General features: G+C 39.3%; 1 long non-coding RNA gene across 5 annotated transcripts in view; it reads left to right on the forward strand.

The window, feature by feature from the left end:
- Positions 1-4072, forward strand: part of LOC116491842 — a 42501-nt gene extending 38429 nt beyond the window's left edge. For all 5 annotated transcript variants that reach the window (XR_004253534.1, XR_004253533.1, XR_004253537.1 and 2 more), the window contains 2 exons: positions 995-1110; positions 1708-4072. This is a non-coding gene — a long non-coding RNA (uncharacterized LOC116491842). The remainder of the gene's footprint in view (positions 1-994; positions 1111-1707) is intronic.
- Positions 4073-14138: the final 10066 nt, after the last annotated feature.

Genomic DNA, 14138 nt, shown 5'->3' on the forward strand with positions numbered 1-14138 from the left:
AAAGGCTCAGGAATACCCTATGTTTTCAAGCATGTTCAAGGGCACCAGGGTCATAGTACCTGCCAGAAGAATATTAATGGGTTCCAACACCACAGCCGAGGCAAGAGGGCTTAGGCTTTCTTCCTGTGTGGTAGTGATTTTCAAATCCAAGCCTGAACAGATGGAGGGTGGGGAGGGAGGAGGTTTTGGTCACAATGGCAAAAAAAAAGTCAGTTTGCACACGAATGTGAAGGCTTTGATAAGGAACATACAGGATGTCATAGACGAGAACAGCATTGGCTTAGAGTTTTTCTTGTTTTTGCCCTCTCCCTTAAAAATACTTGTCATATAAAATGGCTAAACGCTGGGGGAGGAAGGATTTGTCTTCTGATCAGTAAATAATTCCTCTTGCTGTTTGGTGCCTGCTGACTTTACTGCTGTTGCAACCTTTTAAAATGCTTCCACAAAATCTCATTAGATTTTAGCTTTATTTTTTGTTGTTACTATTTATTAAGGAGTCTCAGAAGAGTTTATAGTTATCCCAACTTAACTTTTTAATAGAAACTTCAAATGATATGCTATTGTGGATTTGATCTCATGTACATATTGGTAAGAATTCTGATTTGTAGTAAAATTTGGTAGCCATGAGTCTGTTGTCACCATATTAATGAATACCAAAGCTGGCAGCTTTACAATAGCAATATTACAGTAAGCCTCTATTTTGAACTGTGGTTTTGCACAGTGACTGTGGTATTTGTGAAGATGAGGCTTTAGCACCCAGAAGTGATGCCCGTTTTGATGGGATCACAGGGTGGCGGGGCATGGGCTGGGCCAGGGCCGTGGTTCTGCCTGGGGAGCAGGGGGGCAGCGGGGGCAGAGCCAAGGCCAGAGCCACGGGTGGGCAGGGCCGGGCAGAGCAGCTCCCCTGGGTGCATTTAGGCACCTGTTTGTAAAAACAGGCCTTGCATGGGATGCTTGTAGCTGGTGGAGGTTTCAACCCATCTCAATGTTGCAGCCTTGCAGCTGGCATCTCCCAGACAGGCCCTCGCCATGCGTGGCCACCGCGGAAGCAGCAGAGCCGTGCTCTGAGGGACCACCTGGAGCCGGCAGCTTCGGGGGCAGCACTGCAAGGTAGGGCCGCATGAAACCCCAGGCATCCTCCAGCAGTGCAGCTCTGCTGCCCGTGCCAGAAGCTCCCAGGTCCCGCTGCAGAGCCCCATGTGTCTGATGCTCGGTGACCTCCCTGCGGGTGAGGGCTGCCAGAGCGCCACCAGATGCACAGGCCACTGGCTTACCGGCCTCAGCTAGGGCTGTTGTTGAGGTCTTCATAGACACAGCCAAGAGGATGAGCAAGAAATAGTTTTATTTGTGCCAAGACTTTTCTCATTTTCTTTCCACCCCCTTTTTACATTGCAGGCTTTTTTTTTTTTTTTTTTTTTTCTTTCTACATAAGCTAATGGGAAGAAATAATGTGCCCTGCTCAAGTAATTTAATTCAAGTAATTTGTTTTAATTTTTATTGGGAGTGTTGGAAAGTGAAAGCTATTGATACATGCTTCACTTCTGAAGCACTAGAAAAAATTACCAGAACAATTCCCTGCTGATGATGGTTTAGGTGTTTGTAGGGAGAGGAATGAGCCCTAAGGGCTGGGCACACACAGAGGATGGGAGCTGTCAGTGGAGTGTGTGACAGCAAAGCTGCTTTTGATCTATTCCTGTGATTTTCCAGGTGAGCCTCGGACCTGCCCGTGGTTGTCACTGACTGACTTCGGCCCCACCACAGCAGACAGAACGACATCCCACGTCCCCTGGGACCCCGACCCAGCTCCATGTCCAGCAGAGATGCCTGTGGTGCCGGTGCTGGCTTCGCCCTGCTCGCTGCTGCCTGCCTGCCTCCTCCGCTGGGCCACGGCTCGGCCCAGCCCCATCCCCACGCTCTGCGCCGCCAGGCCGCCTGGCATTTCCAGCCATCGCAACGTGCAGCGAAAATGCAATGTGAAACTGCTAGCGTGGCATGAGCAGGCTGAGCTCGGTAGAAGTGCAATTAAATAAAAAGTCGTGCTATAATACTGGGAGGCTGATTGGAACCACAAGATACCAGTGTCGTATCCTGCGGCTTTTGTGTTGGTAGATGCAGATTTTAGCCATTAGCATCTAGCTATCCAACAGATAACAACCAGAGGAAATGGACCTGGGGATCTCCAGTTGTGAATAACAGATACATTTTTGCCAGTAAATTGTGGACCTGGTAAACTGCCAGAAGGAAACAATTGTTGAGATATGGAAGAATATGATCAGGCATTTAATATGTGTCAGCTTCTAACTATGTGTAACTTAAAGACACTCCCTGATTACTCACAATACATTTAAAACAGTATGTCAAGAGAGCTCTGACACCAGAGAACCCTTGCGTGGCTCTGTTGCCAACTCCAAATTCAGGCAAGTAAATAAATAGCAATCACAAGACTCAACTGATGTATCCTTGCGAATGGTACCAAACCCAGGGCAGGTATCACGGTATCTAGGTTCGGTTAGAATGCTATAAGAAAAGAATGAGAAATAAGTAAATAATATGGTAATGTAAAATGTACCTGTTATTAACTTCTATAAAATCTTAACCGCTAGGATTTTAGAATGTGGTATTTAGACAAATGTAAAGAGAGCAACACATTAATTGTGTTTTTCTCCAGAGCAAAATGAAATCGGCATACAGAGCAAATTATAATACTTAATACTTCTAGGGCAAATTCCAGTTGAGGATCATGAAGTAATTTGAAAATATTAATGAATTAGCCTCACAGCTAGCTTTCAGGTAGATAATAATGATAATTATTACTACAAACAAGTATTATCATTCTTGCTCTGAAATGAAAATTGAGGCACAGAGATTTTATGTATTTGTCCAAAGTGTTTTACTACTGTAACCATCCTTCTCTAGAATTATTGTATGTGAAGCGTATCCTTTTCCAAATACTGTATGCGACATGCTATTCAGTTTTTGAGCTCTAAAAGCCAAGCAGCTGAGCTTCCTTATGATACAGTGTCTGTGAACATCTCCATTTGCATTTGAATTCTCAAGCAGCAACAATCCTGCTTAAACGATATAAAGAAAAAAGGAATCATGAAAACCAGAGCAAAATCTGTCAAGCACCCATCTGTGAGTGGGTATCAGAATATCGCTAAGATGCTTTGAGGAACAAAGTTCACTCCAAGTCTAACACATAGTACTTTTTGTCTACAGAATTAATTCAAGATGGGTGAAATGAGGGCAAATAACATGAAAAACTGTTCCTCTACTGACAAATGCAGGAAAGCAGTATCTCTGCTGCAAGGGTGATCTTGTACTTGATCCATGCACACTTGCTTAAATACTAAAGGGTTTGCATGGCAAAATACTCAGCATGTTCACATCTCCTTTTGATGGGCATGCATACCTACTGCTTCCTGAGGAGTGTTGGAGAGCGAGGGTGCTCTGGCCCCGGTAGGATGAGGACTTGGGTTATGGATGCTTGTGGCAAAAAGCAAGCTTTCATAGCCTGCTACCTGAAGCAGCGCGAAAACAAAAGGATAGACTCCATCCTGGTGTTGAAAATACTGCTGAAACTACATCTATTTCCTCCTGAACTGGAATGCATAAAAGTTAGGAACACTAATTTGGTAGGCTATTTGTATCTCCTCTTCAGCATATAAATTCCTGAGAGCCTTCATCTTAGCTCTTTGCTCTCACACATGCGCATTTGGAATTAACTACAAGAAATAGGAGAAAGCTGGCATTAACATTATTCTATTGCACCATATTATTTTTCCTTCAATTTTTCAACTGTTAGAGTATGCAAATGTTCAGTTAACTGGTCCTCATGTTTTCTCTTTATTGAATTGCTTTCACTATGGCAAATAAATATTCATAAAGAAATGTGGACAATAAATCATTTCCAGTAGTTCAAAGCCATTTTCGTTCTAGACTGCATATATATTCAGCTGTGACTTGCTTTTAATATTTCATTCAAAAGACAGACTTGTAGAAGGACAATAATGATAATGTGTCAAGTAGTAATTAAAACAGGGGTTAATGATTAAAAACATTTTGATCTACATTATGCTCTGTCAAACTCTTCATTTCCTGTGTTTGCTAAGATGACTTTCCACTTGCTTTATACAGAAAGTCAAAATAAACTTCTTTTGGAATACACTACACAGAAGAAAAGATTTCAACCCTGAGCTTGTGAGGTCCAGAGCCCTTGCCATCTGTGGACTTTGGGTATATTTTCTCTACCACATTAGCAAGACGAAACTTGGGCAGGCACTGTTCCTCCCACTCATGTTGTGACTTCTCTGGGAAATAGGCCCACACGCATGGCACAAGGCAACCAGGAGCCAGCCCAGTGTCTAAAGGCAAATGTAACCTGTCTCACCGTTTAGATTTATGCTAAAAGCTGCAAAAGAAATGCAAGTTATAGATACGTGTAGTTTATACATTTTTGGGGTCTTGGTTCAAATCCAAGTATCAGAGAGAATTCCTTGTCTCACTATGAGTTTTGGCCACCTAAATATACCCACATATTTGGCCCAAACTTGTTATCTGTCCTGATTTGTTGCTGATTTTAGGCCATGATTCAACAGAGCACTTATGTATAGACTTAAAGGAATTGATTTAAGAAAGCATTCTTCTTTGTGTTTAATCTTGGGCAAACATTCAACTTTAAAATCAATGGGACTTATGATCAGCCCTGACCTTGGGGTCTAAGTGTTTGCTGAATCAGTGCATTGACAGAAACATACTGGAAAAGATAATATCCATGTCTAATCAGAATTATAGTCTCTACTTTCATGGGAAATTACCCATAGATAACACATTATTCTGCTCAAGAAATCCATTTTATAGCAGTTATTAGAAAACCTTAACTCACATGTTCTGTTTATGCCAGAGATACCAGAAGAACCGTGCCTTTCCTTGACAGTGTATCTGAACTATACTTTAAGTGAAAAAATAAAATGCAGGGAACGTGGTAGCACAAGGGACCATTCATAGTTATTTACTAAGACTTTCCCAATTGCCTGCTGCATGCTGTCTTTTGGGAGATAGGCGGATGGATGGCGAAACAAAGCGGTTCTGAAATCCCACAGACTCAAAGACAATTGCATGTGAAATACCATATTATGCACTATCATACAAATGAAACTCCCTTCTCAGAACCACATTCATAAGGGATGCCTGCCTCATCTACATATGGAATTTTGAATGATCACATGTTTTTATTAGACTGTGAAAACAAGAAGAGTAAAAAGTACGTTTCTGATATTGTAGTATACAGGCTATACAAATGCAACTATGGCTGAATCTATGAGGTTACAAAAAGCAGTAGGTAAAATAATTGATGTTATGTTTCATGAAGATTTTGCTACATTAAAAATCTTTAAAAAGTTTTTTAAATCTTTTTAAATTTTTTAAAATCTTTTTAAATCTTTTTAAAGATTTTTCACACAAGTCATTTTTATTGTAATAAGAATATGGCAAACAGGGGCTTTTAGGTGTGGTTTATAGAGTTGAAATGCAGGCATAGGAGGGGAAATAAATTATGATGGATCCCATCATGTCATCTAATTTAATAAACAATGAGCACAGAGATCATGAGGAGATGCAGGAACAGCCAGCAGGTTCTATCTGTCTGTATGGCCACGGAGGGGTACTGTCATCCACATTATTCCACTGCTTTATGGGTGCAGAGCTTAAGAGTAAGGAACATAAGGAGCATAAGGAACAGCTGTACAGTGGTGACCAGACTCAGTGGTGGAGACTCTCACAGTTACCTGTATCTACCCTGATGCTACCTACTCTTACTTTAACAGTGATGAGTCAGGAATATGCAGCTGCAGTACTTCGTGCTTATTGCATGCAAGCTCTCTGTACTGCCTGCAAGCCACTGAGCCAAGGTCCCATAAACCAAAGGGCAGAATGTAGAGGGAAAGCACAGAGGGACAGGACCTGTCACCTCCTCCTGTATAATTCTCAAATTACCAAAAATAAAAAAGATTGGAGCTCCTGCCCCTTGTCTGTCATATCACCTACTCTACCCCAGAAGAAGGTGAAGTTAGAGCAAATCTGCGTTCTGAAGCAGATGCTGCTTTTGATAGGCTTCCCCCACATGGAGATGAATTGGAAATAATTTGCTTAACTTTAGATCACCTGTTCTCAATGAAATCATTTAGTGCCTAACAGGAGCACTAAGCTTATAGTACTCAAGGTGAGGAGTAATAGGTCTTTGTTGGCCTGAAAGCCTGTTCTAATGTGAAGGGTCACTAGAAAGTGTAATAAAGCCACACCATAATGCTGGGGTCCTCTTCAGCAGTTCTTTAGTTTCTGATGGAGTCTTACTGACTTGGAGTTCTGGTTTAGAGGTGAGCTTTATTGTTGATTTAAGGGTCTGGGGTTTCAGTTCTTTAGCTTTCCTGATATCTTTGATTATGATGTTGATTATGATGTTGTAGTGGTATTTCTATGGTACCTATAGCTTAAAGATCACAGGAGGAAAAAAAAAAAAAGAGAGAGAGAGTGTGTTTTCCCTCAGTTTGGTAGTATTTACTGTTATGCTTGTTGAGGAATGAGTGACCTGCTCTGCTCTGTACCAACCACTATCCCTGTATGAAAGTACGTATTTGTCATATTTGTTCTCATTTTTAACTTATAGAGATCACTATTTGCATCTGAAAGTCCCTTTACTCTGCCTTTTGGCTTTATTTTCTTGTTTTGCTCCCTAATGTTGGGCAAAATTCTTAATAAGTATTGATTTGCACCTATTTTGGCACAGACAGGCTGACCTTTAACTGAAGTGCTGGCTGCTTAACTTTACATCCTAATCACTTTAGCTTTCTTCATTATCCTTCTTTTACTAGAAGGCTAACTTATTGTTTTCTGAACATATAATTTGAAGAAAGATGCTAAGCTATCCTGATCAGAAGGCAGGCAGGCATACAGATGCTCAGAGTTTATGTTTTTAACAACAGTTTAGCACATACTCTTGTAGCTCCCCATGGAGCAAAAAAAAAAAATTGTTCATCATGATGTGTTATATCAGGTTAACTTCACACCCTGCTGTAGCACTTAAGTTAATGTGAGGTGAAATGCAACACAGAGTAACTTGATATGGAAGAAAATACTTCTTAATACTCATCTACAGGGGTGGGGAAAGGAAAAGTATTTTTCTCCTCTTAGCATATTTCCTCTTTTTCTAATTAAATGGAAACTGTGAAGCTACTGAAGATAAATTGAGTGGAAGGAACCTTGATCTGTCCTGCATTGCAGTTTAATTTTGTTACATCCAAAGCATGTTTATCAGAGGGATGTTTGGTTGTGACATTTTTCCTTTTTTTTTTTTTTTTTTTTTTACTCCAGTGGTCTGGACCTTCCATAAGCAGGAGGATAATTCCAAGTTATAACAGATGCAGACCATCCCCTAAGACTCAGGATCAATCAGACAGAAGGTGAATGTTCTTAACATCTTAAGGTTTACTTTGGTTTAAAAGTCTGCTCTGTGTTCTGCAGACTGATTAATTACTAAAATAAATGTTGTAAAAGCAGCTTTAGTATGCTTGAAAAATAATGAAATTAGATTGAGTTTATACTCGAATGTAAACAGTTCACCACAGAGAAATAAGAAAAGAGGAGTCTACTAATGCCACGACAGTTGAAAGAGAAGAAGCTCTATATGGTAAAAAGGGCAAGTGAGAAGAGAGGATGAAGAAAGGGAGGTAGAATGGAAACAAGGGGAAGAGAGAACCGAACAGGGGACAAGGCTATTAAAGGCAGAAGCTTATGCCAAAGAAACATGAAGCCTGTGATACGGCAGAAGAGGTCTTACTAACTTTCAGAGATGGTAAAAACACAATTGGAAAAGGTGGTGTGACAGCTGGTAGCAAAAATTTAGAAGGAAACTTAGAGGAAAAACATAAGGCTTGCTCTCATTATTTATATATCCTCCCACATCCCTTTCTTTTCAAGATATCCTATGGCTCTGTTAATGCAGAGGTACAAAGAGCACAAGTAGACATAATGGCTTGCTGTTTCTGATGTATCTTGAGACTAGATAATTTGATTTGAGATACTAGTTTTCTGAACATGAGGTACAGGTAATTTATAAAAGCATAAGGGGAGCAACTACTGTGGAGTGTATATTGATAGCAAGAGTGATATCTGTATTGTAGAAATTTCAGGTGCTCAGTTATTTAAGTAAGATTCATGTTGTTACAATATTAATATTTGGCCCACGTAGCCAATCAAGTTCACATTTTGAGTACTTTTCATTTTTTATATTTGATATCATATTTACCTATGAATGTAAATCCTACAAGTTCAGATATAACTAATTTCAGATAAAAGTTGGGCTAGAATAAACTACACATGCTGTTTTAATGTAATCAAAACCAGGAACCGGTCTGAATTGATCCTGTCTTCAGTGAAATTATCTGTACTAGAATGGGTCAGAGTCTCATGGCTTTGTCTGCAAAATGTTTAAAGGTCTCTTGAAAAACTGATAGAAACTTAGCTTTTGTTGTGGGTTCAGCTTTGCCCCATGAGTACACTTATGTCAGCACCTCCCTGGTCACAATTCTGGGTGCTTAGACTCTGAGAAGGTGCTGCAAGGAGCATGTGTTGGCTAAAACTGTGTTTTGGGTTTTAAAAAGCCTGTTTATTGTACTGCTCTTAAGGCAAGAGATGTACCTTTCCTTCTGACTGACCATTTCAGTAGTTACTTAAAAAGCCTACAGGAGTTACTGTTAGCATGGTTTCAATATCACTCATGATATAGAAGTTGCTGTTCTTGCTTATTTTCAACTCCTTTCACATACCATATTCCTTTAAGCTCAGCTCCTTGAGGGTGGTGGGACATGACTGCTTGTGGAGTCAAGGGCTATTTAGCCATCCAGAAAGATGGTTCAAGAAATCTTAATGCAGATGGATGTCTTAGTAGGCTCGTGTCATATGCAGTAGCTTCCTCATCTGAGGAGAAACTCTTTGCTCCCTGGCTTGGGATGGCTAAAGACATCCTCACTGGAAGATGTAAGGCTTCACTGCAGCTATAGATGACTGGGCAAAATTAATCCCTCAAAGTTTCATCAGGGAATGCCTTGGTTTATGAATATGTACTGTATTTTGAGACAGAAACAACAAATACTGCAGGAAACACCAAATGATGATGATGCTGGGCTTATAGAATTTTTCAGTATACAGAAATTAAATACTTTCTAAATTGAAGAATGGAAAACACATGCTGTAGTTCCGAAAGTTGTTGCAAAAGAAGCTTTAATCCATCAGCATTCCTCTGATGCTAAGCTTACTGCATTACCACCACTCTCCTTCGCCTCCTCTTCTGGCACTGTGAAGGCACAGCTGAGGACACTGAGTCATCTGTGGAGAAATCCCATCCATGATTTGAGGCAGGAACAGTGTAGAAGCAACCATTGTTCTCAGTAGCAGCCTCTCAGGCTACTGTGGAGTAGCACAACTGAGCCCAAACTGAGGAGAATCTGGCCCTAGATGTTCCCTTAAAATAAGATGTGAATGACTTGGTTTACCTTTTAGGTTATCAGAAGTTAATTGACTTTAAATTCAATAAGTATTGATTAAACATAACCAAGAAGCTTGCCTCTGAGAAACTTTCCAATGAAGGTTTGCAATCTTCCCAGGACTCAGTGGTACTTTGATGAATAACGTTTTTAGTGGGCTAATTTTCTAGCTAATTATCATCAAACACCTAGACAGACTTTCTGCAATATTAGATATGCTTTGAAAATAAAATGTCTTCAATCATGGGCACAAGGAAGTTGCAAAATCATTGGTGTAGACTGTCAAATCTTGAACTAGTTTATTACAATATTTTTGGTGGTAAAATATAACTTTTCATAGCTGGTAGATAGCAAGAATAACATAACTGCTTTTGAAATTCAAAATCACAATCCACAGCCATAGCCCTAAATCACATCCAAAATTAAATGAAGTTATGGAAATCTTAATTTTCAAATCATATTTTCCTCCAACTGAATATGGTTTTGGTGAAGAGATTCTACGCATTCCCCCCCCCCCCCCAAGTGCTTTATTTAAGCTTTAAAGGGGGTGGGTGGAAGGGGGGAGGAGGGGACCTACAATAGAGATTACCAAAATTCACAAATGTGTAGAACTTAGAGCAGTTGTTATCCCAAGTGTAACTATTCCTGTTACAGAAACACTTCAAGGTTATGCTTAGGACTAGTAGACTAGAAATATTTATGACTCTTCATTTTGTTCTGTGGAAGTAGTATGAGATGGAGGTGCAGACTTAAAAGGAACAAAAGCCTTACTGGAGGAAGCACAGCCAGCTACGTCTCTCTGCATGACTCTGCATCCTGCTGATTCTAAGGCTTGTCCCTTGCAGGATCACAACCTACATCTGTAGTGCATAGCAATTCCTCAGTACTCAAGCAATGTAACATCAGATCCAAGGCAGATTCTGTTACCATGGCTTTAATAATAGGCCCTGCCTCATTTTTAAATGACTGGTATATACTTGCAAAGCATATAACCCAAAAACAGAGTTGACAGTTTAAGTATATGATGGGAGAATAACAAACAAGCGTAACAAACAGATGGGCCAGCCAGTCTGTTACAACATGGTTCAACTGCAGGTCTGGCTGTGTGCGGGGGGAGCTCCTTAGTCAATCTTAATTGCCATAGCTTCATTGACTTTGGTATTTACAATAGCTTTATTTATATGATGATGATTAATTTCTTCTGTGACTGAGGGGAAAAAATAAAACCTTTTACATCCTATAATATTATGATCATTTCAGGTTTATAATGAATGTACCCACTGACAGTGGTATAGGTTCTCTTCTGTCAATAAGTGTGAAATGACAAGTGTGCATATATATACAATCTCATCGTCAGTATTTGACAAGCTTTAAAAAAAAAATGTTTTGGCTATAGAAGCTATCAATATAGGTGTTGAGGCATGTGGGAGGGATCCTTCAAGTTTTTGTAACGTTTGCAGCAGGAACTTGCTGTGTGGGCTAAAAAGACTTTCTGTCCTCCTCTTTTTCTCCATGAGTCCAACCAGGTGGAAATCATGCATTCCAAGTAAGCTGTTGTGGTTGTAGTCCAGCTAACTGCAGGTACTTTTTGCAGGAAGGTTGAACGCAGTTCAGCCAAAACTTTCCACGGTAAAAGATTATTCCGCAGTTAGAATAAAGTCTTGGATGTGTAAGTGCTACCACAAAAAAAGTGATAATTGGTACAAACTTGAGGAAGGAGCTCTGCTGCACATAATGTTTAAAACAAATAAAAGATGAGCAACAAGATACCCAGATCACCAACAAAACCCCAAATCTTTTACTTTTATGCTCATTTGTGTAAGAGCTCCACAAAAGAGTTCCAAAAAAGAGTTCCACAAGCACCATGATAGATATCTTTTGAATATCTGACTGTGCATGAAGTAAATAGCACCCAGAACAATACAGTAATTTTATGTTAAGCATACATTTCAGTCTCCATGAAAGTTGTTTTTCTCTGTGAGACTTCAAATATACTGGGGGGGGGGGGGGGGGGTTATAAATAAATAAATAAATGTGATAATTAACACAAATGCCTTTCATACACACTTTTACAAATGTTTTATAAGGTTGGCTGGCATTATGGATGCAAATGGTAAAGAACAAAATGGTAGAAGAACTGATTTTGGAGGAAACAAAAATTAAATTTTTGAATCTGTTTGAAATCCACAATTTTAGGCATGAGATCAGAGTCTTATTTTATTTACAATCCTGTCTTATTTTGTGTGAATATTTTTTAAATGTGCTGTATCTTCTATAGCAGTAGTCATTTTCAGTGGAAATAACATGGTTTACGTTGGACAAAGCTTGTCATAAAGGGTTAACTTCCAGAAGGAAACTGTTTTAACTCAAAGATTTTTTTTGATCAAATTGACTCCACTTGATCTGATGTAGTGATCTAATATGACCTTGATTAAATTAGAAAATAATGATGCAGGCTGTTTTTCCTATTGACAATTACTATCTTAAGCTAGGGTGGCAGCAAAATAATGTCTTGTCCATATTTTGCAGAGACCTTGGGTTGGAATTAATTTCTCCTGTTCATTTCAACCTTGACAAGGCAATAACTGTGGCGATTGTGAAGTTAGCTATTTCTGAAATGGTGAAATAATCTTCTGAAATTTGCTCAGAACAGTCCAAGACAGATGACTAGCTTGCCATCAACCTAGAATTTTAGCAAGGACAGAGGAATGCACTCAGAGGTTGATCATATTACCTGAGCATCACTTCTCCAGTCAACTATCAAGGCTGTGGCTCGTTTCTATCCATTATCTTACATCAGCATTAGAGAGTTACAGCCACATGCAATGCCTGAAAGTGGAAGTCAGGTCTAAGCAGTTGAAAAGGTCCTGGGTACAAGTCAGCTCTACAGCAAGGTAGGGAAGATAAATTTACTTGAATTATCCTATAGGAAACTTAGTCAAGCTTTTGCCCTTTTTTACTCACTAGAAGCTACAGAGCGAAAAGGGTAATGGCCTAAAATGAGAACTCAAGTTACCATGTGTAACATAAGGTAATAATGATTACTCTTATATCTGCATTTCTCTATCTTGGTGAAAGGGCAGATATAGACTTATTTGGGTTACTGATGAATAAATATTGGTTGTTTCATTCCAACTTCCAATAAGAAAACATCCACAGTAGAAGGCTGTGTGGTTTTGTTTGTGCATATATACACAGGTGCATGTGTTTATACACGTACCTTCCTAGCAAGCTCTATCTCTTATTAATGGGAGCCAAATGTGCACATTATAGTGGATCCTTATGTTTTTTTGTGAATCTTAACATATTTTAGTGGGTCTGGTTAAAAGGTTATGAGCAGTAATTAAACACTAATTGACAACTAAGTGAAATGTGCATTCACAGCATGTAAGAACACAAATTCTAACACACAGTAAGCTGCCTTTGATAGTGTATTAACTATCTGACAAGGAGTTGATGTTTTTCAACAACTGGGAGATGACAAAGTTGTTGTAGGGCTTTAGCAAAGGAAATGTAGGGCCTGGTATCGCTTTACAAGCTTCCTTGGAGTTTTGGGGCCTTTGTCTTAATGTTTCCATCCCAGGTACTCCATTATCTTACATTTATACAATGTAAAGCACCAGAGAACCATTTTTTCCTAACAATATGTCATTGCTTGACTTGGCTTAAACAAAATATTAAGGTTGCTTATCTGTGTTTATTAGTGTTGAAGGCTGTTAAAATACTGTATAAAACCCAAGATAGGTAGAGGTCTGTTGTACTGAATACTGTAAAGACTTGGAGAAAAGTATAGCCTCTTTTCAGAAAATGACTTTCAGGTTGCAGCCTTTAAACTGTTTAAATATTTTAAAAGGAGCAATACACACGTACTGTGTGGCCACAGATGCTGAAGTTGCAGGACAGTGTAAATCAATTGCAAATAGGTGGAACTCTCTATGGGAAGCAACTCAGGCATGCAAAGAGCTTGGTGAAATGTGTGGAGTTGTGTTTAGTATTGACATAGAGCACTATTGGAGGGAGAAAAATATCTTAATGGCAGTCCAGTATGTATTTAAGTAATGTGAAGAGTCTAATTGTATTTTTTTGTGTAGAATAATAACTGGATGAGAAAATGTTTAAGATAATGCTAACATGCTCTGACACAGATAAACAACTAGTGTGACTTGTAAATGGTTATCTGTGTGCAGGCAGTCTCCTTTGGGAACGTTATGCATTTATATATATATGCTACGGAGAAGGAAAATGCTCACGTTAGGAAATTGTGCAAGGTGGCAACTGTGAGTTTACCATTAAAACTAAGATTTCTCTGGTAAATGTGCCTACCGAGGTGACTTTCTATAGGACTAGCATATAGCACCAAGTAGCTGCTATTTTTTTTCTTTTTTAGTTCCTATCTCATCAGTACTTAATAGTTGTGCAATTATTGTCAGACTTTTGTTTGGTCGCAGGGCATAGCTGAAGGCTTTAAAATAATACTAATCTAGCCTAAAGCTGCTGTTACTGGTCATTGGGCATTGTCAAGTTGGGTTGAGATTTCAGCCGTGATAGGGATGGATGTATTGAAAAGTCAAAGGACTAATTGTAATTACTTAAAAGAAT

Source organism: Aythya fuligula, chromosome 8, assembly GCF_009819795.1.
Source record: "Aythya fuligula isolate bAytFul2 chromosome 8, bAytFul2.pri, whole genome shotgun sequence".
Classification (NCBI taxonomy): domain Eukaryota; kingdom Metazoa; phylum Chordata; class Aves; order Anseriformes; family Anatidae; genus Aythya; species Aythya fuligula.